The sequence below is a fragment of the Corvus cornix genome, chromosome 2 (genome assembly GCF_000738735.6).
Source record: "Corvus cornix cornix isolate S_Up_H32 chromosome 2, ASM73873v5, whole genome shotgun sequence".
Taxonomy (NCBI): domain Eukaryota; kingdom Metazoa; phylum Chordata; class Aves; order Passeriformes; family Corvidae; genus Corvus; species Corvus cornix.
This window is the reverse complement of record NC_046333.1, coordinates 145568318-145594023: the sequence shown is the minus strand read 5'-3', so window position 1 is coordinate 145594023 and position 25706 is coordinate 145568318. Positions and strand designations below refer to the sequence as shown.

The following is a 25706-nucleotide window of genomic DNA, read 5'->3' as shown; positions in this document are numbered from 1 at the left end:
GGGTTGGGTTCGCCTTGCCCACTGATGGCAAAGGTGCGCAAAGGAGGCATGAAAGAAGTGGAGGAACTTCTTTGTGGGGGAGAGGGTTTATTGAAGAACACAGGAAAACCACGGAGAAGCCGAGTAAATGGGGCTGGCATGGGGTTTTATACCCCTACAGAGTGGGCGTGGAAAACACGCGGTAACCAGTAATACATCAGTTAGGGGGCACTACAAAGGTGGGGAGAAGGAATTGTGGCAAATGGGAGAAGGAGTAGGCAGGGGTGGGAGTAGCAAGGGCCAATCAACTACCGAAGAACATAGAACTCTCTGGAAAGACAACCAAATATGAGAAATAAGGGGAGGGGAGGGCAGTGGCCAATAGTAAGGCACAGATATTTTTCACAGCCTTTTGGGTGCTGCCTGTGACTTCAAGGCTTTTGGGCTGTGGAGACATCAAACCAATGGACCTTTTGGTCCAGTTGATCCAGCTGACCCTGGGGTTGGCCATGGTTCACCACAACACTCAGACACTTCAAATATGTTACCCTGAGATTATTTCTGCATCTTTTTCCCTCTCCAGTTAAAAATTATCTCTTTCAGTTGACAAAGGTTGAATTCCACAAACAGCAGGCAGATATTCACATTTTTAAGAAGTGGCTGACTTTTCCAAACTCTTCCTATGAGTTTTCAAGAAGATGCCCAAAATCTCTTTTTTCCTGGCCATGGCCTGTCAATAGTCTGACAACAAAACCAAACAAAAGCTTTTGGAGTCATCATTAACTGAAGCAGAGGAAGGAGAACTCTCCTGTAAGTCCACCACAAACCCCCTTCAGATGTCACTTTGGGTGATGCTGCCATGTACAAGTTGGCCAAATCAGTTGTTTGAGAGTGCTTACGGAAATAAATGTCATTCCTAAAAGAGATTGTTTTGTGCAACAGTACCTTCCCGAGCTAGCACGTTGTCCTGGTACCCTGCAAACTGCTGCCTCCCCGAGTGGGACAGATGGGGTCCGATCGCTGCGCGCGGGGGGGCTGGTGAAGCACCTGCTTGAGTTCACCTGGCTCCCCGATGGCTGAGTGCGCGAAGGAGGCAGGATAAATCAGAGGGCCTCTTGTGGGGGAAAAGAGTTTATTCCAGGGTGAACAACCCACGAGGAGAGACAGTGAACCACGTGGCTTGCGGAGCAATTTTTGTACTCCGACAAACAGGCGTGGAAAACACACAGTAACCAATGATACCTCAACCAGGGAGTGTAACCAGGGTGGGAGAGGGGATTACAGCAAATGAGAAGAGGGAGAGGTGGGGAGGAGTAGCAGAGACCAATCAGCTGCTGAATAACCTAGAGCTGGCCCTGGGTTACTCTGGGAAAGTGGCCGGTTATGGGGAAGGGAGATATGCAGCTAAAAGGTAAGGCACAGATTTATGTATTTTTCCCAGCCTTATGAATGCTCAGGGCTTTTGGGGCTGGCCCTGGGGTTGGTCATGGTTCACTGCAACAGTTTTGGGAGATTATAACACTTCCCCTCCCCCAAGATGATTGATTCATTAAACTAGTGCATTTTTTGGGGTACTTCAAAGCTACTTCTGAAGTAAGACGAAACACTAGACTCTTATATAAAATCCTGCTATCCTGAAACATAGTGAAATCACCTGAGGGGATGTTTTCAACGATCCCCATCCGCACCCTCCTATTTTCAGAGAAGAGTATCACCACAAGTCTTCCTGTTGGACTGTGCTGTATCTCAGTTTTTAGTGACTTCCCAAATCCAGAACAACTACAAATGTTTCGTGTTAATGGTTCTGTGATCATCTGGAGAAACAAAGAACATTCTTTGTGTAAATTCAGTGAATTACTTTAAAGGTGTTTAAAGGGGGAGACCGTAAATCCTAGAAGAGGACATGTGGTAGTTGGAGTGGGAAAGTTAGTCAGCAAGCAATTCATGATGCTGGAACAATGTAGAACAGCTACATCCCCATTAATTTTTCAGGAAGCAATAGAAAATATCTTGTCAAAATTGGTAAGTGTTGTGAGCCAGAACCTTGGTTCAAGAGGGTGAATCACTTTAATGGAAGGGATTCATCTACTATGAGCTTGGCACTAAACTTTAAAGTGCTCTCAGTAGGTTCTGCTAGAGATAATGAAGCAGGCATCACTGGGATATTTTTCTAGTAAATTATCCCAAAATATTTTTCAGTAGAGATCAGAAACATAGCCACAATTCTACAGATGAGATAACTAAAGCACTGAGAGGCAAATCAATTTATTCAAGGTCACACAGCAGGCAAGCAAATTCCATTCTTTGAATTGGAGACCTGTACTCTGCCCACTTGACCAGACTGCATAATGTTTGCATTCTCTCAGGCCAAAAATGCTCTATTTGTTCATGTAATGCCTGACATAACAAACTGTGAGTGCCTTTCTAAGGCTGATGAATGCTATCCAGTGTGCAAAATAGTCTGGCAATTCACTGATGCTCTCCACCCATGTGAACTCCAAGCTCCCTTTATCTCCTCTGACCACATAACAACAAAGAGCTGGAGACGGCACTGCCTTATGATGGAACCAGGCAAGTGTAATCATCAGTAATTTGCTACAGTAACTACTGTTTTGTTTAAATCAGTGACACTTATAAACTCATGCACTGCCTGTCACGTATCTCATTAACAAAGAGTCCAAACATGAAGAGCAAAAATACATATTGCTTTGACATGTGGGGAAGGTGTGCAAAGGAAATCAGGATGCTGTTTCAAGCCAATGCAAATTTCTGTAAATCACTGATTGGTGCAAATGGGCGTACCTCTGTTGCATTGACTGATGCTACATTAATTAACACCTGCAGAAATTCTAGCCCATAAAGTATCATTTTCCTTGTGTTTAATTTAAGGAACAGCTTAACCAACCTTGTGCTCAGACATTAAAAACAAACCAACACCTTCAGGTCCTAATTTTCTGCAATGATTTTTCTTATGTCCTCATACAGAATGTGGCAAAATGGGCAAACACAATGTTGAATCACAGTTTTCCACTCACTGGACCCACAATAATATTTAACACCCACAAAACACAACATAAATCATGAGAGAAGGAAGTGATGCCAATTAGCATTTCACCTGCTGATTTTCAGTAATGAGCAACACATCCAGTTCTGCAGCAATTTCTGACTATCAGACTGTACTGACAGCCCTGTTTATTCATACTTTGTGAATTTACCACATTATTTTGTTTGAGACACCAATGCCCACCTAGCTACAACCTCCTTTCAGGGAGTTGTAGTGAGTGATAACATCTCCAGTGAGCCTCCTTTTCTCCAAGCTAAACACGCCCAGCTCCCTCAGCAGCTCCTCACACTTGTGCTCCAGATCATTTACCAGCTCCATTGCCGTTCTCTGGACATGCTCCAGAACATCTATGTCTTTCTTTTCATGAGGGACACAAAACTGGACACAGAATTCAAGATGTAGGCTCACCAGTGCCAAATACAGTCCTGCTGGTCACTCTTTTACTGGTAGCAGCCAGGATGGTGTTGGCCTTGGCACCAGCTGCTGTTCATGAAAGGTGCAGAGGACTCTCCCACCCTATCTCTCTGCTGCTCACCCTGTTTGAGAGACCTGCACAGCAGTGAACTGTCATGTCAGAAATGCCACAGTTGAGCCACTGCCCCTCTGCTCTGGAACTCCTCCCAGCCCTGCTTACACCACCTTATTTAGCTATGTCAATTTGGCATCTTATTTCCTCTAATATCTATATCTGTGTCTTTAAACTAGCTATATATTTATACATATAATTTCTCCATTTTTCTAAATGTCTCAATTTTCTTTCTTTGAATTTTCATTGTCTTGACTGCATGGTCCTGTGTACAATGATGGTCAGGATACACAGACTGACACTGCTCAGCCAAAATACCTTGCTTTGCCCAGTTTGTTTATGTTGACCAAAGGTTTCAGCAGTAGCTTGTTGAAAATTTGCAGAGTCCTAGAAAGCAGGACAGAAAGGAAGAAAACATCTGGGCCATCTTCCTGATCCAAACCCTGTCACCTCTACCTGTAACACTCCCACAGATGTATTTCTGTTTCTACATTTTAACCAGTATAATTAATTTTTAATATTCCTCTACCTACTGCCTAAGCAAAAAATAATTTTCAATGGATCATTTTGTTTATTTTCCTCTAAACCAAACCTAATTTTTTACTTCCTAGCAGCTTTTGTCATTTTATTGTTGTTACTGGTGTTCACATTTCCCTTCAATTCAACGGTCTAAGGACCACATTAGCAATCAGCCTACTGAGCCTTCTTAGACCATTAACATGGGTGTTAAACAAGATTGATGCTAACTGTAACCATTAGCCATGACTTTAAAAATGCTGCAATTTCAGTGGTTTTTAGCCCACTTGCCTACAAAGACATTTTGAATTTGTGTTTTGGGTAGGAATCCATTCACGCACCATGGACAATATCTCCTTGAAATCCAAAGCCGTTTTGGTTTTAAGGAGAGATGCAGAGGACAAACCTTTGCAGTGTAATTCTGTCAAAAGTCAAGTTTTCAAAATATGACCCATGTTTTTCTGCACACAGTATTCTTCATTCAAGAACACCCCTGCCACTTTATTTGCAGGTTAAGGGATAGCAATGACGAGGGCCATTTTTCTTTCATCTTCTGAGCACTATTCTTTGGATTTTCAGAGCTACCCCAGTGCCCAATGCTTTTCAAATTATGGTGTTATTCACCAAAATGAATGTATTTCTTTGTCATTTAGACTTGTCTCAGCTCAAGGGAAGACAGAAGAAAAAATAGTCTCTTTTGTAGTACCTGATGGGGCAGCTGGACCCTGCACGTGGACATTTGAGCACAAGGGAACCGAAGGCAGCCATGGCTCTGAGAGACACCATTCAGCAAAGTAGCACAATGGCTCCTTTTCTGATGCTGAGGAGCTCTAGAAGACTCCTTAACCTTTTGGTGGGTGACAGGTGATTCATAGCTCTCAGAAGTGTGGTACACCTGAGGAGCTGAGTGCTCACATCTCAGCAGTCACACAAGGTGCTGGCTGGCCTCAGGTGCCCCTGGGATTCGGTTCTCCCCAGACCTTCACTCACTGTTGCATCATGCCAGGACACCTCAGTGTCAGCCCACTATGAAAAAGTGAGTATAGGTTCCAGGCTATTACTTTCTAGCTGTGTCTGCATCACCTGGGCCACAAGGCTGCACATTAATGGCTGCCCAGACCTAGCAGATGCCTCTGCCTCAAGATCTCCTACAAGCTCCAAACTGGAGGGTTTAAAAGCTTGGGTAAGAAGGCCTAATTAGTTTTGGGAGATAATTCTTCTATGCTTTTAATTGTCTTTATGCTTAAGGAAATTTAGGCTGTGAGAGATTTAGACTTTCAGATAGCAGATAACCTATTTATTCACAGGAATAGGAGGCTGCACAAATCTTTGCCCCGTTCTGTGAGTGGGAAAAAATATCCCAAAACTGTAGTTAGATGCTTGAAGAACAGCAGCACAGTTATACATCTACCACTCTTAGAACAGGAAATGATCTGTGTAATAGACCCCTAATTCAGTCACCTGTTTTAATTAGGAGAAATGTCGTTAACATTGAAATCACTGCCTTGAGACGTAGGTTTATTGGAAGAATGAGCCACTGGTTGAATTAAAAAGTTAGGGATGTCTAAACGTCCATTTTACATTCAGGAGGTGCTTCCAAACTACTAAACAGTATCTTCTCACAATCTTGACCAGTTACATTTTATTCTTATATTTTATTCTTATATATTCTTATTCTTTATTCTGTTGTTGCATGGGAAACATAAGCAAAAATAGCACTTTCCTAAAAATGTATCAGACATGCACTGTCATCTGCTCAGGACCAGCCCGCAGCAGATATTCACAGGGAACTCATCCAGCCTTGCACAAAGTCTGTATGTCTCCTCTTTCCAGTGCAAGGAGTTTCTGCATAAATTGGCATATACATCTTTAGATATCTTTAGAACACAAAAATTCCTATTTGTGCACCTCAAGTTTAGGAAGACTTTCTCATGAGATCTGAACTATCCCACTAGGATGTGTGTTTCACAGGACTGGTACAACAGACATTTTCTGGAGAGATACATCAGTAATTGTCCCTGAAAAGGACCCAACTTTATTTCAACAGAAGGCTTCCCATGGCAGAGATACTTACCATGATTCTCCTGTCAGCACAAGGCTTCTCCCGCAGCTCATTAAAACCAGCTGGAGCCTTTCTGTCTCTTCAATAAGCCCCAACAAGATACAAAGCAATTGTGATTAATTTAGCATTGTTTAAACAATTGTTTACGTTGGCATATTCAATACAAATGGCAACACTGGTAATAATTGACTGTGAGAGTTTTTAATCCCACAAGTAAGCAATTGAAATTAATTCTACTTGAGGACTTCTGGACTTTATGTCAGGCCTTGCGTGTCATGATGCAGGTCTGCTTGACCAAAACACCAAACCTCCAGAATAATGAGGTAAGTGGGCACAAAAAGCTAAGGGTGGGGAGAGCACAGTGAAGTGCTCTCTTGACCAGCTGCTTAAATGCCCTTGTAGTCAATGGTGACTCAGTGGAGTCTGGTTTGTGACCCAGCTGGCCAAATGTGGCCGCCTACCTTGCAGTAAGACAATCACATCCCACACTCCTTTAACTCTACCTAACAGATCTCTCCTGATTACAAAGGGGTCTCATGGTCCCAGATAGGAGTCTATACTATAAACACCTAGATCTAAGTGAGATAAATCCCCCCATAGACACCATCCTGGCTTTTGGGGACAGTAGGCGTTGTATAAAGTTGTTGGAAATGTAAATGCAAATCAGAACTAGAATCCTGGATGGGAGATCAGCTCTTCTGTGCAAGAACATCCGCAAGGTCAGAGGTCTGGCTCCATCCTTTGCAGAGAGCTGGTCATTTCAGTACTAAGTGTCCGTACAAAAGATCTTACAAATTCATTCTACCTTCTCTTATTCTTTAATGGCATCTATAAAGCATACTGATAAAATCCTACTTTTACTTTTCAAGGTATAACCATTCATTATCTTTCTGCTTTGCTTTTCACTAAGCAAATTTTTTGTTTAATTCTCTAGCTAACATTGATGCTGATATTAATGTACTTCTCTTCAGAAACTCCTTTTTTTTAATTGTTATTAATATGATGTCTGCCATTCAAGGAAAATGCAAATTTTTTATAAGGGTTCTATACAGAAAATTAAAGATCATCTCTCACGGCTGATGGAAAAAGGTTCCTCTCTATTAACCTTTGTCATCATAATGAATTGTTACCACTAACAAGAAGCAGTGTAAAATGAGGCTTAAAAATAACCTCAAACTAAAATTAATCAGGTCATGCCCAGGGGTGGGAGGATTTTTAGTTTGTGACATCTGGAAAACCCTCAACAAAGGAAAATAATCTGTACAGGTATGTTAAAGGGAGACTTGAGACTTCAGCCTGCAAAACTAAGGAGGGAAGTTCTTCATTAACAACAGGATATGAACCCCCAGATGAAATTTAATCACCTTTAACTTTTGTCCTTCTGAGGCCATGCATCAGTTTTACTGTAAACAGAAGACTACTGGTACATCTGTATTACTTCAGGAGTGCTAAAGTATGAAAAACCTCATTTGAGAAGGATCACAGAAGATTTGTTAAAAGTCACAAGAGACCTGAGGCCTGAGGAGTTTGTTGCCTTACTCACAGGACCAACCTCTAATATACATTCTACAGTTCTGGCCCTTGGACAGCTCCCTCTGACCTTTTACAAGGTCAGTTTTGACCCATGCAAAGAAGAAAGATCCACGGTCCAATCCTTGCAAATCAATGAGTGTGGGTTGCTCCCTCAGCCCACACAGGGTGGGATTTACCAATCTGTCTTTTAATAATGTTTTGGTCACCTTGCATAAGGTGCTAGAAGTGCATCATGACAGCTGAATAACTTGCTTCAATACCTCTGCTTACCAACCATGCCCATATACCTTCTTTAAAATTCCAGAAAAACTGCAGAGATTTAAGGACCGTGCTGCCAGGGTGTTTTATCAACCCTCACATTTACATAGTCAGCAATCAGTGGGGACATTACACTTGAACAGCAATTATACTTCTTGCAAACTAATCAAGATAACTGTGATTGACATTGCTACATCTTCAGAAGAAACAGAGTCAGTTTTCCCCTCATTATTTTATGAAGGCAATGCCTTATGCAACATCATAGAAGTTCTCACACATCACACACAGGTAGTACACTCATGTATTTTCTCATGAAGGAATGGTAGCTTTATCCAGAAGATGCACACCTTGAAAACCTAATGTAAATTCATGTTTTATGCAAAGTGAAATTCAGGATATTAACTTTTGGTAACAAGCACTTTAATTCACTATCTTGACTCAGATAATGATGCCTCAAATGCAATAAAAACAGATGCAAATATAATTACTGAGCTAAATCATCTTGCACAAGCTGAGAAACAATGAGAAATAAAACATTTCAAGATAAACTTTTTGCATTTTCATGGGAAATGAATCTACCAGATGTTCATTGCGATCAGCTGGAGGGGGTAAGTGCTGGAGTTAACAAAGAGCTTACTCTTTTGCCAGCTATATAGAGATAAAAATGTGTTTCACATGAGCTGGCCAAAGTGTAACCCCTCACCAGAGCAACATCTTATCTTCTATCATTATGTTCATCACAGCTTTGATCACATTCTGTATTTGCTCCTACAGTACTGCTTGCCAGGGACAGTCTGGGTTCACTTGCTCCGATTTTAGTATTGAGGTCTTTCCAGCTAAATATTTTTGTGATTTTTCTCAAGTGACATAGAGGCAAAAAGTACTCTAAAGTATTTACACTTGGTGGCAATAACAAGTTATTGCAGTCAATGTAAACATCTTTAGCAAAATAAGAAATTGAAATTGGATGGCAATTCTAGCAGGTGATTGCAGGAGTACCACTTTTATTGTTTTAGATAAAAGTTGTGATGATTTATTGTTAAAAACTCATGTAAAACAAACAAACAAACAAGAATCTGGTTTAAAATGAGCACTAAATTTTATTATATAGTTACAGAGCCCAAGGAACAAGCTTATGACCAAATTACGTTTTAAATTTGCAGTCTCCTTATTCCCTTAAGGGTTGAATTGTTCGTTGCCTTTCTAATATAATTTCCTACATGTCCAACCAGCAACCTTAAGATATTGCAACTAGAGGTTTTCCTAATTTTTGCTGCCAGCTCCGACTGATGTTCTACTTTTGGTCAACAGGCCTTCATCACATGTCAGGGCTGCTTCCTCCCTTATGTTTGAAGGCCTACCTGTCTGACAAGACTATCACATCTCCTTTGTAGAGAACACCACCTTATAAAATAAAATGTGGCTGAGAGTAACCATCTATCTAAATTTCTGCTGTCCTTCCGTTTCTGGTGTCTTTCTTTCCGAGAACGTTCTCACATAGGTCGCACCTTTTTGATTTGCAGAGGAAATGACATTATTCTCAACAGATTGATTATGTGTTTGATTTTAGCTGAAGGTAAAAAATGCTAATTAATAGTAAAAAATAGGTTTTTTAGCTGCATACCACTATATAAGACCTTTTAAAATTTCTTTTAGTTCTGACTTCATGAGACCAGAAGGAACCTCATTTTATAAGGTCATTTTTGCAGCCTGTGGTTTCAAAAATAACAGTTTTCCATTTTGTAGTTGTTTTCCACCCACCCCTGTGAAATGCCACGTGCCAGACAGAAATGCAGCAACTTATTTCCTGTGCAGAACAAGACTGGAGCAAAGGAGGATTTGCAATGTATCATGACCACTTCTGCAGAGCACTTTTGAGGGCATTCAGCAAACAACTTTCAGTGCACATGGCTGAGCCAATAGACTCGATCCAACCACAACAATTAAAATTCAGATAAATAATTAAATAGTGGGCTTAATGGGGGATTTTTCCCTCCAGTTTCCCACATGCATATTTTTTTTCAGAGACAGCTTTTGCATTGTTTGTTTTTTTTTCACTCCATTATTATTCCTCAGCCTTTGGGTATTGCAGGGAGGCGACTGTAGAACAGTGAAAGTTTGGCAATATCCTCCATAAAAGCATTCCAGCTTCAGCTAGCCCATCCTCCACAGCAGCACACCCTTTTCTGCCTTCATACAGGTTCCTGTAGAGTTCTTCAGGGATGCTGTTCATTGTGTTCCCCCAAAATGAAGTGGTGCTCTCACAAATCACAAATGTACCTACAAATGCTCAGTAACGCTCTAACACAGTAGGATATACAGGACCCTATCCTGTTCCTACTGCCAGTTGCTAAGGGGAGCATGTAAGGAGCACCATATGCAAAATGAAATAAAGCGTGTTATGAGCAGTGATTAAAAAATTGCAGCTGCAGAGGTTTAATCTGATTCCCACTGCTTTTTATTCATTATTTGACAGATCCCATATCAAGTCTCTACCATAGCAGAAGACTGTAGCTCATACTCCTTTTGATTCGTTGCTGCAAGCATTGCCGCTGAAGATAATGATAATATTATTTTATCAGCTTCTGTACATAATAAAGTCAGACTGAAAGATTAGTGGTATGTCTTAGTAGTCTCTTGGCTCCACCTAATGATGAAGAGGCTGACCTGGCTTGGAGGCATAGCTAACCTTTGGAGATAAGTCAGGAGGGAGGAAGGAAGGAAGGAAGTCTTCTTCTGGAACATCCATGTGGGATCAGCCCTCCGCTTCCCACTTTATCCTCATGTAACCACCCTGCACTGAGGGACAAGCCCAACAGACTCTTTTGTATGCAAAAATCACCCAGTGTACTTCCCTGGCAATGTGGGTTGGACCCTTCAACAGGACAACTTACTAGTATATTTATTTATGAAAAATTTTACTTCCATTTAAAATGGCTCATTTTTAGGGTCACATAGGAATCATATACTCATTATCTCATATGTCTTAGAACACTATAAACATAAAGTATCTTTACCCTGAAATATTCTGGTTAGATACTCTGTGGTAAGTAGATCCACTAAATGCCCTCTCCCAATTTGCCACATGCCTCAATGTTTTTACTTTTATATTTTTATACTGAAAATTTATTGTAATTATAAAGTCTATCTCAGAGTTTCCTTTAATTGTTACTTAACAATCCACAGATAACCCTAATCAGATTATGGAAATTTTTAATTCCTGAATCTCTCAACTGATAAATTACTAGCTCAGCTAGTTTCTAGATAGTAGTCCATCTACTATTTTAATTACTACATCTCATTTATCAGCTGTAGCCCAGTAAAGTTTTCTTCACAAGTCTGAAAGTATCATCTGATTCCTTCTGGGACCGGTCTCGAAAGCACAGGCCAATAATTGTGTGAAACAAGATTACTTCCAAGGAAAGAGAAGCTGGGCAAGGCTTCCCATGGGATCTTTCACAGTCTAAGGCAATGGGCCATGCCTCCTCTGCTGAATGCAGCTTTAACACCAGACTTGTAAATAGTCCATACTGTGAGCTTATACATGAGGGAAGCATGGGAAGCATGCTGCCCAGGGAAGCATCCCATGATCATGAAGGTTATTCACTCAGCAGTTTTGGGAAGGAAAGCACAGGATAGGGAGTATGTGGTAGAAACACTTCTCACACTGTGTATCTGTAGGACAAAAGAATGAGTGGGAGAACCCGCAGTCTACATACTGGGACAGCAGCAAACTGACCTCCCACCAAACCCCAATGCTCCTGGGGCAATCCTGTCCCTTGCTCTGTGCTCTCCTGCATCCTCAAACCACTGCTCCATTCCCAGCTTTGCATCACAGGGTGCAGAGGCATCATGAAGGGCACCAGCCTTCTTTCTCTCTATCCCAGCTGTGTATAGTATCTGAGGGACAGCAATGGGTGTAGGCTTTCCTCCCCCCAAGTGAATTGCACTGTTCAGGAAGTGTAGTACACTGTGTTGGATACAAAACCAGCACAGCTTTCCCCAGATAAGAGTGGGAATCAAGAAGCTTTTTGCAACTGACTCAAACATTCTATCATGAAACAAGTCTGCCATTGCATTTCAGAGATTTGATGAAAACCTGAAGACTGAGGTTGCATAGGCACAAGGGGAAGCTTAAATAAAAATAGCATAAATAGAAACATGTTTTGCAGCCGAGATCTGAAAATACGGGATGGTAAATAAGTGGGCTCTGTTAGTTCTTTTATCTAGCTGTGTCAGATTAGTATATTAAATTATTTAGGCTGGATTCATTAACTAAAATATCTGATATTCTTTTAAATCTTACAAACATCTTTTGTTGCCTGAAGCCTAGCACAACTATTTTGCTTCCCCCTCCCCTCCATATGCACTGCAAGGCATAAAGTTAATGTGCTCTTTGCAAACCACATAATCAGCTAGGTGATATTGGAATGCCTCCAAAAGCCTTAGCAAGTGCAATGTGCTCAAATCTCTTCAGCAGCAGAAGAACCCTTTAGGGATAAATGTTAAATGTGGTGTGGTGGGATTTAGCTCCATGCCTCCTATTACTTTTCATGGGAGGCACACAGCTGAAGCTTTCTGCACCATGTTAAAAATTTAGGCCTTGATGTTTAAATATTGAACAAAATGTTTAATGTGAGAATGCTCACTCTTTGTTGTTCAGCCACTACCAAAAATGGATGGAAACATTTTATGAGCTTTCATATTGCCTCCTTTCACTGATGCTGCTAAAAATGAGGGCACCATTCTGGCAATTTGTGAGCCTCTACCGGTGGCACAGTAAATTATCATCTCAGGAGGGAAATTTTTACCTCCCACCATGTTTCAGAAGTACTGGTTGGAGGCAGTGTGGGCCACCCTGGGGAAAACACAGCTGCCATATAAAAGGAATAAGGATCACCCCTGTACATGGACCCCTCACCACTTGCTGTGTCCCTTTATCCGTAATATTATTGATATCTGCCCCTGTGTTGCTATTTCACTGTATATTTGTCATGCTGTGGAAAAGACAGCAGCCACAGAATTTTGTCTTCTCATTTCACTGTAGAAGTCAGTTCAGGCAATCAGTAGGAGGGCACACAGATTATGTGAGTTTGTTTTTATGTGATAATATAAGTATTTAGTACCTGGAGGCTAATCATGGTCTTCCAGGACCTGTGGACTTATGAATATCTGAGGAGCTCCCAAAAGTTACTAAGAGGATGAGGAGTTACAGCTTCACACAAAGGATATAAGCCCATCAGACTCAGTAAATAGTGGAAAGACAGAAATGGGCAAAGGGTTAAAATATTTCTGTTGCTAGCTTGTAATGCTGTGATGCATTTCACTACCGGTTTCCTTCTTCTGTGGCCCTGTGGAGAGAGGAGCCCACGCTGGAGCAGGTTTGCTGGCAAGATTTATGACTCGGTAGGGGATCCTCACTGGAGCAGCCTGTTCCTGAAGGAGTGCACCCCATGGAAGGGATCCACATTGGAGCACTTTGTGAAGAACTGCAGGACTGTCCATTGGGAGAGACCCCACACGGGAGCAGGGAAGGAGTGTGAGGAGTCCTCCAGAGAAGGAAGGAGTGGCAGAAGCAGCATGTGACGAACTGACCTCAGTCCCTGCTCCCTGCCCCCAGGTGCTGCTGGCAGGGAGGAGGTAGAGAAAATCATAGTGAAATTGAGCCCATGGAAGAAGGGAGGGCTGGGGAGAAAGTGTTTTAAGATTTTCTTCTATTTCCCATTATCCTGCTTTGATTTGATTGGTAATAAATTAGACTAACTACCCCAAGTCAAGTCTGTTTTGCCCATGACAGTAACTGGTCAGTTGTCTGTTCCTGTCCTTATCTGCACCTGTGAGCCTTTTGCCTTATTTTTCTGTCCCTTGTCCAGCTGAGGAGGGGAATGACTGAGCTACTTTGGTGGGCACCTGATGTCAAGCCAGGAATAATCTGTCACATTAAAAAAACTCCAAAACAGAAAGAAGAGAGTTCAGAATAGTTCCCATGCTTTTGAAGGCACAGAAAAGTAAAGTGACGAGATCAAATGAAAGCAAAGAGGAATGCAATTGGTGGGCTTTAAATATTGCTTAATGCTGCAGGTCCCTTTTACATCACCTACATCCCAAGAAGAATTCAGGTAGACTCGTTATGTATATTAGCTTAGGGTAATCCACCAACACTTTAGCCAGAAAGCCTGAAATTTTGTCAGCACAGTCTTCTTTCCTGATTAGTGGTGTAAGAACCTCAGAGTCAGGCAGTAGGAAACAAGAAAGCAAGTAGAGAGTAAGTGATCAGCCAAGCCTTTAGTGGCAAGTGATCAGGAAAATATGTTGGAAACCTATTTTCCACTATGAAATCTTACACATGAGGAGACATTGTCCCATGAGTTCTTGTATACAGATTAATTTTGCTACAAATAGGAGATGAAATAAATCATGTGCTGGTGTCAGTTACTCTATGTATTTTCTGAATAAATGGAGGAATTTTCTATTAAGCAGTGCAGAGAAATGAGAGTCAGACCTGAGCAGTGCAGAGAGATGAAAGTCAGACACCTGCAGGTCCTTTCACGACTCATGCTTAATGACAATTGTGTGACACCCCCAAGTCAGCTTATCTCTGTGGCTTTTGGATCCTAGCCTGCAGAAAGGAGACAGCAACATTTTCTTCTCAGAGGCCTCAGGGCCTCAGAAGGCAGCTTAACTGCTATTAATGGAACTGAAAATGGACAGAAAAGCCTTTTGCTTTTTCTTTATTTAATGGTATCCTGAACTACAGAGGATGCCTTAAAAGGCCTCCTAGAAACAGAGAGTAGACAGGAGCAAGGGATTAAAAGTAGGTATTTATTTGAAAGGCCTTCAAAAGTAGAGCCAGAGAGTCTACTGCCAAGAAACTACTGGAGCCAGAGTCTACTGCCAAGATGGACCCCAAGATGGATGACAGGTCACGAATTCTTCACACTTTTATAGGTTTGTTTCATTTGCATAGCAGGGTTAATTCTCCAGTTAAAACTTCAGTTTAATGATGTAATTTCCCCTCAACTTGCCCCCCCTTTCAAAGGCTTTTGGTTTACACATTTTGGGCCTAGGACAGTCTGAGTGTCCTTGGAGAGCAGGCCGGGAGAGGCTTTGTTATGTCTACCTAGCATGAGAGAGCAGAAGTTAACAGGCTACAAGAAACTTCAGAGTTACACACTAGGCAGCACAGGATTTGAAAAATATAAAAGTTAAAACCTAAGGCATCACAGATATGCTCCAAGATGGTTTTGCCTGTTCACTTTTTCCCTATTTAATAGGCAACAACTCTATCAGAACCAGTTATGCTTCACCATGTGGATTTCAGCAGGAAACATTAAGATCAATTTCAGTTGCATGGCCTAAAGCTGCAATGTCCGTGCACAACCCCCTGCTGTGATATCAACACAGCCCTCCACTTTTTTAACTACCTCCTCTCATGGAAAGCTTTGTCTGCTTGGGATGCTAGTTCCTGAGATACAGGAGCTATATCTTGAGGGATCTGTTTGCCTGTCTTAAATTCTGTCATCCATCCCAACAGAATCCCAGGAGGCAACTGTGCTGCCGTTAGCTCACCAAAAGTCTCCAGCTTCAAAAGCATGAGCTGAGACCTTGCTGGAGACAGGCACTGAAGCCACCTCCAAGTGTAATCAAGTACCTGATCACCTGTGCCAAGAATTCAAGGTGGACAAATGTAAATTCTGGTCATACTTCCCCTGCCCTTGTGTGCTGCTAACTGTGAAGCTGGAGTGTCTTCTGTCAGAAGACAGAGCAGCCACAGAACCTCACTTGCTTGGGGCTTCTCTTAATGATTGCCTGTGTTCAGCAGGATAGTTCAGATGACCTACCAAAGTCCACTCTGTATTTATAGTCCATGAGCATTAGTTATTAGCTGGGAGAAATGATAAAATGGTAAAGAGTAAATGTGTAGAATGACCCAAAACCTGATAAGTTTCTCAAAGCAAACATTAGTTATATAGTGTGATCTAGAACATATGCAAGCTGAACTTATGCAATGTATTATTTAACACAGGCTACACTAAGGTTCATCACAGTGACTGAGTTGCACTTTCATAATAAAGAACTGTGTTTTTAAAAAAGGCAGTTCAGAGTTCCCTGAGGGTAACCAGATGAACACTGACGCTTTTTTGTAATAAATCACTGAAGAGACCAAGCCTCGTTTCCAACTATGGAAAGGAAATGCTGATCAGGAAAAGGACTAAAATATTACCTCTGCCTAAGGAACTCAGTGCTAGGAGACTAAGCTCAATGCTAAGATTTGTGTTTAGAGAACAATGGCTTCCACTCACTGCAAAGTTTGGGGGATTTTTCTTGTTCCTTTTCTTTAGTTTCCAAGATTCCAGAACAGTGTAGGGAGAGCCTGGAGACAGCACTAGGGAGAATTAAAGAAAGTCAATAGAGAATCTTAACAAAAATCACAGTGAGAAGATAATTTGATGACAGAATATAAATGTTTCCATGAGGAAAAAAATGACCACTATAAAGGTTGTTTAATGTAACAGAAAAGGAAAAAATTCAGTCTTTTTTAAAGCTAGGCAAGTTCAGACTGGAAATAAAACAGCTTGTTTTAATGGATAATTAAGCACTGAAAACCTTTCTTTACGACCCAGTTGAATAGCCATCTCCCTTTAAATGCATCCTCTGTGACACTCTGCTTCTCTGAAAAGATATTTTTTAACTCAGTTGTGGGCATTTAACAGAATCACTGAGTGATAATCTGTAGCCTGGGTGATTCAGGAAGTCAAATCACAAGGCAAAAATTACGGGTTAAGACAGTGGGATCCAATTCTTCCATGTGCTTGTCCAAACTCCCTGTGTACTATTATACCCTCTAATATTCTTGTACAGACCTAGTCTTTCAGTGTTCTCTACATAACCTTTCCAGCAGGTGAAGTTCCACTGATCTCTGGGCACAAAATATTTGATTACATCACATCAGAAAATATTACTAGTTATATTACACTAAGCCTTAGTTCTGTCTCCAGTAGATCCACCTCCATGTCTCTATGGTCCATTTTTTACTTAAAGAGTATTAAAATGCATCCATTCCTGGAGATACCTTCCAGATCCTTAGACTGCAGTATAAATTCACTATGACTAGCAATTTTTTGTGCATCTTCTACTTGCTGAAGCAAGCCAAACAAAAATCAAACAAACAAACAAACAAACAAAAAACAAAAGAAAAGGTGGTATTTTCCCCAACAATTTAATTATGTTTTTTGTGTTTTGATGTCCTTGACACGATAATATTTAGAATTTCACTGATTATCCTCTTGGTTGCTAAGTGACAGTAGAACTGAGGATGAAGAAAATTCAGTTTGCAGGAGAGCACCCACAGAACACTGGAACACTGTTCTCAAGATAACACTTGTACTATTACAGTACAACACATGTCATGGAAAATGATAACATAAAGAACATCCAAGAAAGGGACTCCTCCAGGAAAGCCGATGGTTTGCAAATTTGAACTGAAGCAGTCATTGCTCAAAAAAATAAATGTGTTTCAAGAGTGAAACCTGTGCTGTCATATACAATTGATACTTCCAGCTCATATAGCAGCCACTTGCAGGGCTCTGATTCAGTGGTTTCTTGAACTTGCTGCCATAACACAGCCATGCAAGGAAATGTGGGGTGTCAGTGGCTAAGTTTATTCTCCAGAAGATTTGATCCCAGTGAAGGTACAATCAAGGTATTCTATATGTGGCAGGCTGACATTTCATGATCTCTGGTCCCTGTTCTTGTGGGAAACTTTAGCTTGCCAGATGTCTGCTGGAAACTCAGCACAGCAGAGGGGAGGCAGTCTAGGAGGTTCCTGGAGTGTGTGAAAGAAAATTTATGAGAGTTTATGACCTTTAGAAGAAGAGGCAGCCAACTCAGAAAGAATACAAAGATGTTGCTAGGTCATGTAGAGAGAAAATTAGAAAGGCAAAAGCTCAGCTAGAATTCAGTCTAAGTACTGCTGTGAAAGATAATAAAAAGTGTTTTATAAACACATCATCAATAAAAGGAGGGCTAAGGAAAATCTCCATATTTTATTGTCACCCAGGAGGAGGAAAAGGCTGAAGTACTTAATGCCTTCTTTACTTCAGTCTTCAACAGTAAGACTGATATCCTCAGGACAAGCAACCCCCTGAGCTGGTAGACAGGGACAGGGAGCAGGCTAGCCCCCCTGTAATCCAGGAGGAAGTCATTAGTGACCTGCTGAGCCACATAAATATGAGTCTGTGGGGCTGGCTGGGATCCACCCAAGGGTACTGAGGCAGCTGCTGGAAGAGCTGACCAAGCCACTCTCCATCATTTACCAGCACTCCTGACTCATGGGGAGGTCCCAATTGACTGGAGGTCAGCAAATATCTACAAGAATGGCTGGAAGGAGGATCTGAGGAACTATAGTCCTGTCAGCCTGACCTCAGTGCCCAGGAGGGTTATGGAACAGATCATCTTGAGTGCCATCATCCAGGATAACCAGGGAACCAGGCCCAAAAAGCATGGATTTAGAAAAAGCAGGTCCTGCTTGACCTCCTTCTATGATCTGATGACCCACCAAGTAGACGAGAAAAAAGCTGTGGATGTAGTCTACCTGGACTCCAGTAAATCCTTTAATACTGTCTCCCATTACATTCTCCTGGAGAAGCTGGCAGCCCATGGCTTGGACTGGTGCACTCTTGGCTGGGTTAAAAACTGGCTGGATGGCCAGGCCCAGAGAGGAGTGGTGAATGGAGCTACATCCAGCTGGCAGACAGTCACTAGGGCTGTTCCCCAGGGCTCAGTACTGGGGCAAGTCCTGTTTAATATCTTTACTGGATGAGAGGGTCAAAGGTACCCTCAGTCAGTTTGCAGATGGCACCAAGTTGGGGGAGAGTGTTGATCTGCCAAAGGAAGGCTCTGCAGTGGGATCTGGACAGTCTGGAATGATGGTTTGAGGTCAACTGTATGAGATGCAAGAAAGTCAAGTGCCAGGTCCTGCCCTTGGGTTACAGCAACCCCTGCAGTGCTCCAGGCTGGGGGCAGAGTGGCTGGAGAGTGGCTCAGCAGAAAAGGTCCTGGGGGTGCTGATCGACAGCAGCTGAACATGAGCCAGTGTGTGCCCAGGTGGCCAAGAAGGTCAATGGCATCCTGGTCTATGTATCAAGGATAATGTGGCCAGCAGGATTAGGGAAGTGATTGCTCCTTTGTACCTGTGACTTGACGTGGCACATGTGCCATGGTCTAGTTGGTATGGTGGTGTTTGGTCAAAGGTCGAACTTGACAATCTTGAAAGTCTTTCCCAGCCTTAATGACCCTATGATCAGTATTTTTATGGTTCTAAGGAGTGCTCTGTTTCCATGTGGCTGCCTCAGAAAGGGTTAAGGACTGGCTCCTACACTCATCATTTGGGAATGACTGGAGAAGTTCTGCATGCACTGTTGAGGATATATCTAAATCTTTGTTTGCTGGCCCCTGGTATCCTAAGAACACCTAAGCTTGTCTGGGGCTTATATAGTCCTGCATTCAATCAACAGCCTTGCTGTGGATTTCAATCCTATGGAAGTGCAATGACCCAGCAGAGCAATGCCTTACCACACAATTTATTCTTTCAGAGCAGAAAAGAGGCATGTGTGTATCTCTGAAAAATAACAGGAAACCCATGTGAAACTTTCATGTGGTGAGTGATATCTACCAATATATGTGAGGGGAAGGTGTTTTAAAATTTGGCTTTATTTCTCATGATCCTGGACTGATTTGATTGGTAATAAATTAAACTAATTCCCCCAAGTCAAGTCTGTTTGTCCATGATGGAACTGGTGAGTGATTTCTTGACCCATGAGCCTTTTATTCTCTTTTCTCTCCCCTGTGCAACTGAGGAGGGAAGTGAAAGAGCAGCTTTGGTGGGCACCTGGTGTCCACCCACCACAATCACAAATATGAACTGTACTTTATTTTTCCTTGAAATTACCTGTGTAATTATTCTAAAAGAATAATTGGAACGTTAAATTAAAATGGGGGGTTATATAAACAAATGACATATCCATTAATCTTAACCATACAGATTATCAGTTCTTGAAATTTTACCTTTGTTTTGTGTTTTCTTTTTTTAAAAAAGGTATTTTATAGGAGTGTGGTCTTTATGTTCAGCAATCTGTCTGAATAAGGTTAATTTAAATCTCCAAAGAGCAATTTTCTTTACTTTATTGTTTTGTTTTTGCCTTGAATCTTCCAGTGAGGTGGAATGACTATATCCCATCTGTTTCATTTTACACTTCTATCCTTGCAGCACTTTAGTATTTTCTGTCTTACTTTGCCCACCTATGGGACTGACCAGCTGGCCACAGATCCAATTTAGGCAGCTGCTAGATGCTCCAGTGAGGGAGTACCTGTGCCAGGGAGGATTACTAAACTGATTTGCAACCTTCACATGAAGTTGTGAATATCTACTTGTAAAGTAAGCATTCTCTTGCTGTTTCAGTCAGCGGATTAACACAGTGCTTCTCACATCTCAAACTGGTTCACAGCGTGTAATTTCTGAATAATTTACAAATATTGCTTCAGAAGACTAGCTTGGTTCAATCTATTTATTTAGTGAAACTGTAAAGACCATACTTTATGAACAAGATAAAGATTTAAAAAGATATGTGTTATGAAGTCCTTTGCTCTTGTTCCAGCTTTAAGCAGCCGATCAAAATGAAAGCAAATTTTTAAAATGCATGTTTTCAGTTACTGTTTATTAGTTAATTGCATGTTTTCTGTATCCTGACGTAATCTCTATTTGACCATCTAATAAGCAACTGTACCATTCTACTAAAATATTAGTCATAAATACCACCTAAAGGCCCCCCTGGTTTTTAGCAGCCATCTGGTTATTAGAGAAAACCTGTCTCAGAGGGAAAGTAAGAAAAATGCAGAACTCCAAAATAGCTCATATTTGAGGAGGAAAAAAAAAAAAATCAAGTTCTGGGTTAGCAATCTAACAACCCACCCAAAGCTGCTGGGTGAAATATGAAAAAGTGAAAAATTTATCCAGGCCTAATGCTGCATAGCAAAGCATCTTGGAAATTCGTGACACAGCTTATCATGAACACATAAAAGCCTTGTGCTAATGGATAGCCAAAATAATGGGTGATAACAGGAGTAGTTGAGACAATATTTCATATTTTGAAAGTGACTCTGGCATTTTTACAATAAACTGTGATTTAACATATCAAACTGCTCATAACAGACTTAAATTTAGTAGAAGATGAATCCCAGCAGAGGAACAGCGCCAACAATTATTTTAAAACTATAAGCTGGTTTTATAAGCAGACCTTCATGCTACCTGCTAATATCCATTTTGTTGCTATTTCACAGCAGTTTCTAGGTTTGGTTTGCAGCAAGGAAGAAAGAACAAGGACTTGTACCTCACCTTCAAATCAGCCACCAGGAAGGTACATCTCTGTAGAACATTTATGAAGTTGTAAATGTTATGTTCCTCCTGTCTTGTCCCTATAGATACGCAAGTGAACATTTCAGCTTGTATATGGAGGCTTTCTATTTATGGCATAACTGCAGATTTTGCTATGACACCTCAAGAATTCAATATTCTCTAGAAAAAGCTAAAAGTCACTTTATATCCTTAGACTGGGCCATTTAACACATATAATCCATGAGTTTTCTCATCTCTAAAACACTGTGTTGGCAGTTATGAAGTTTATTGAGTCAATGTCATGAAAGTATGATAAGTGGAAAGCAAAAAGTGCCTCATTGGATGTTAAGTATTATTTGTATTTATGTGTTGAAAGTTTTGGTTGACCTTTAAATGGCACTGGCTGTTGGGTATTTTCAGTCATGCTATGTACCATTTCATGGAAATATTTTACCCAGACAAAGATAAATTTTTTGGGGAGAAGGGGAAGTTTTCATTGTTTTTCTTATATTAAAATAAACCTGCAGCTGGTTCTCCAAGGGCTGACAGAGGCCTGACTCAGCCCCCGAAGCTGTCACATGGTCTGTCAACCCTGTGGGACCAAGCAGGATGAAGGAGACCCTCACCCAGAACCTGTTTGAGTTGCCCTTTAGTTGCTGACTGTGAGAGATAGGATTGAGAACCTGAAATGTTAAGCTGGGATACTGTGGGCTGAACACTATTCTTATGAGCTGAAGGAGGGTGTCCCTCTGTAAGGAGAAGATGATAATTTGGAAAGCACATCTGGGATCCAAGACCAAGCATTCCCTCCCCTGATTTAAGGGATGAGAAGGCAAACATCTTTGACAACTTAACATTTCTCTGTCCTCATTTTCTCTATCTGTCATTTTATGCTCTCCGTGTACAGGTTTTGAGAGATAAAATTGTTACAGCGTGGAAACTGCAACACGCATATCAGTCAACGAGGCCTGTGGAAAATAAATATATATGGACGGATTCTTGATAGATGTTTCAGGGATGTTTATTTCTCCAGCTGCATGGCCAGGGCTCTGCCAAGGAACTGCTCAATCACGGGACCCGAGGGTCCTTGCCCGCACAGGGGAACACAAAAGAACCAATGGGGAACGAGGCTGACCCCGTGCCTCCCCCCAGGGCCCCTGTCCCAGGACCATATGGCAGGGGAGAGGGACCCTGACATTTCACCCATTTATTTTTAACAAAAAGAGGTGTAAAACTTAACATTGAAAACAACTGGATAAACATAACAAGAACAGTTTCAAAACAAAACAAGCCACCCTCCTGAGTCTTCAAATGTCCAAACAGATTCTCTGGAACATCTTAAGTCTGACAGAAGGGAGACAGGACTCTCTGGGCATGCTTCGTGGGGAAACTGAGGCAGGAGAGGGTTTCTTCCATTTGTACCTGTTGGAACGCTAAACAACAAGAGTTAATTTCTTCCCTCCCCCTTTTCATCCCCCCCTCGGCATTGGAGAGGAGTTGCAGGGAAAGGGAATTGTGTAGGGAAGTCATGGGGTGAAGAACAGGTTAGGAATAAACTGGGAATGGGGTAAATTTAGAAAAGGGTTCATATTGGGCATAGGGTAAAAGGGTAAAGTAGGTTGTGGGTAGGGAAGTTGCTGGGATGGATATTGTTTATAATTTTGTGCATAACGGCTGCCTTTGACTGGAATACCTCCAGGCTCAGTAACATTTGCTGCTTGTAAACCCTTCTTTCCTTGCACTATATCAAATTGTACAACTTCCCCATCTCCTACACTTTGCAGGTAATTTTTAGGGTTATTCTTTTTAATGGCAGTTCTATGGATGAATAAATCTTCCCCTGTATCATCTCGTGTTATAAATCCATAGTTGTTTTTGACATTGTACCATTTCACAGTTCCTGTGATTTTTGTTGCTACAACTTCTCCTATCACATGATTGCGTGTTTGTTGTAGCTGTTGGTCCTGCGTGGCTCCTGCCTCAGCGACTCCAATGTCTCGGTTAGGCCCTCGTGTTGCGGCTGCTCCTCGCTCTCCGAGCGGCGCTGCTCCGGCGCTTGTCTGGGCTCTGCGCAGCCCCGTGTTGCCATCACCGCTGGCCCCACGCCCTGCAAGTGCTTACGCTCCGCCAACTCCACGCTGCTTTGAGAGCGGCCTCGTTTCGGCTCGGTGCTGCGCTGCGCGGCTTCTCGTGTCACTATGGAAGCCGCCGCTTCTCGCTCTACAAGGCTCTCCGAGCCGTGTGCTCAGAGCGGGCTTCCACGCCGACCCCTGGTTCCTGGCTGCTCGTGGGGCCGCCTCTTTGCTGCATGTGGCCCACGGCACCTGCGGCACCTGCGGCGTCACTCCCTCGCTCGCGGTTGCGTGGCCGGGGACCCTGAGACAGGGATGGGGTCCGTGATAAGGCGCGGGCTCCCAAGGGGGCTGGGTTCATCCAGCGCAGGCACCTCTGCTGGCACAGCTGCAGTCACGCGCTCCCCGCATGTCTGCCGCGTGGTCTCAGCCACAGGATTACGGCCATCCTCTGCTCTAGGGGTAATGGGACCATACAAATGCTCCTCAAGAGCTTCGCTGATTACAAGGGATCCACGGAGAGATTCTATCACGAGTGCATGTTCTGTTTGATCCTTCATCTCACACAAGATCTCGAACCAAAAACACCCGTTATTAGTTCCAGGAGGATTAATATCAAAAAGTAAGTCTCAAGAAATATAAAAGAAATTTTTGAAAAGCCAGTTAAAAAAATGTTCTAGCTCTCCCGGAACAAATATTTTCTTGTTTTGTTGGTCAAGGATTCTTTTCTAGATACATTTCTTTCTGTGGTTCAGAGAGCCACATTTCCCATGATTTTTCCGTAGTCCAGAGAGAATATCCAAACCAAGGTGAGAAGAGAGAGATCTAGAGTGGTTTTTACTCACGAATTTTCTGTCCTTAGGGATCGGTGTCTTGCCAGCATTACCCTACCATTTGTTACAGTGGGGATACTGTAACACGCGTATCAAACAAGAAGGCCTGTGGAAAAGAAATATATATGGACTGATTCTTGATAGATGTTTCAGAGAGATGTTTATTTCTCCAGCCGCATGGCTGAGGATCTGCCGAGGAACTGCTCAATCACGGGACCCGAGGGTCCTTGCCCGCACAGGGGAACACAAAACAACCAATGGGGAACGAGGCTGACCAGGGGCAGGGAAACCCCATGCCTACCCCCACGGCCCCTCTCCCAGGACCACATGGCAGGGGGAAGGGCCCCAACATAAAATGAATGTCTGTAAATTATTTTGAGCATCCCAGATGAGTGATTTGAAGCAGGAGCTGGATTATGACTGGGTAAGGCACAGTATGGTCATGGCAACAAAAAGGATCATCTTGACAGATGGTGAAGTTGATATTTCTGTCTCTTTGGTTGTCTTTTCGCATTCATTTTAGAGTAAACTGGGTGATTTTTCCTGGAATGATGAGTTGTCTGCCTGGACACTTTTGTGTAAGCCTAGATGAAACATATCCAGAGCTTTACATAGATCCAGCTGTCCTTTTTAAATAAGTGGGAAACCTCTTGCTGCCCATATTAAAAGAAAAAAATGAGGCCTTTGTTCAACTGTTTTGTCTCCAAACTACTTAAATTTCACTCCTGAAGATAAATCCAGTACCCTTGCCAGACAGCTTTTTAGAAGACTGTGGCAATTAGAAATCCAGGAAGAACAGATTTGTTGCTCTATTTCTACAGCTAGGCCAGACACTGCCAATGAAAAAAGAAGCTGGCTCAGAACAAGATGGAAATTCTAAACTTTCAGACTTATCAGTTCTGAAACTTCCTCATGAAAATCTGCCTTTTCAGGCCTAGTAATAGCCAGATGGAAAAATTATATCTCTTTAAAGACTTAGAACTTTGTTTTATCATATTCAGAGTACTTTTTTTTTCAAAAGCCGACCTCACTTATTATGGTAGAAATATCTAGAACTGTTTGAGAGGTTTTCTCCTATTGTGATAGTAGCTAACTGAAGCTCCTCTGTGACAAGGTGGCGCTCTAAGTAGATGAGGGAAAGGCTGTGGGTGTTGTCTGGACTTTAGGAAAGCCTTTGACACCATCTTCTACAGTATCCTCCTGGAGAATGGCTTCCCGTGGCTGGGACAGGTGCACTGTTCACTGCATGGTCAGGCCCAGAGAGGGGTGGTGAGTGGAGTTAAATCCAGCTTGTGGACAGTCACCAGTGGTGTTCCCCAGGGCTCAATATTGGGGATAATTCTATTTAATATCTTTATCAATGATCTGGATGAGGGGATCAAGGGCACTCTCAGTCAGTTTGTAGATGACACAAAGTTGGTGGGAATGTTGATCTGATAGAGAGTGGGAAGGCTTTGCAGAGGGATCTGG

General features: G+C 42.1%; 1 long non-coding RNA gene across 1 annotated transcript; it reads left to right on the top strand.

Moving 5' to 3' along the window:
- Positions 1-1355: 1355 nt before the first annotated feature.
- Positions 1356-22335, top strand: LOC109145317. The gene is made up of 4 exons (XR_002046645.3): positions 1356-1390; positions 19533-19597; positions 21277-21353; positions 22239-22335. It is a non-coding gene; the product is annotated as an uncharacterized LOC109145317 (long non-coding RNA).
- Positions 22336-25706: the final 3371 nt, after the last annotated feature.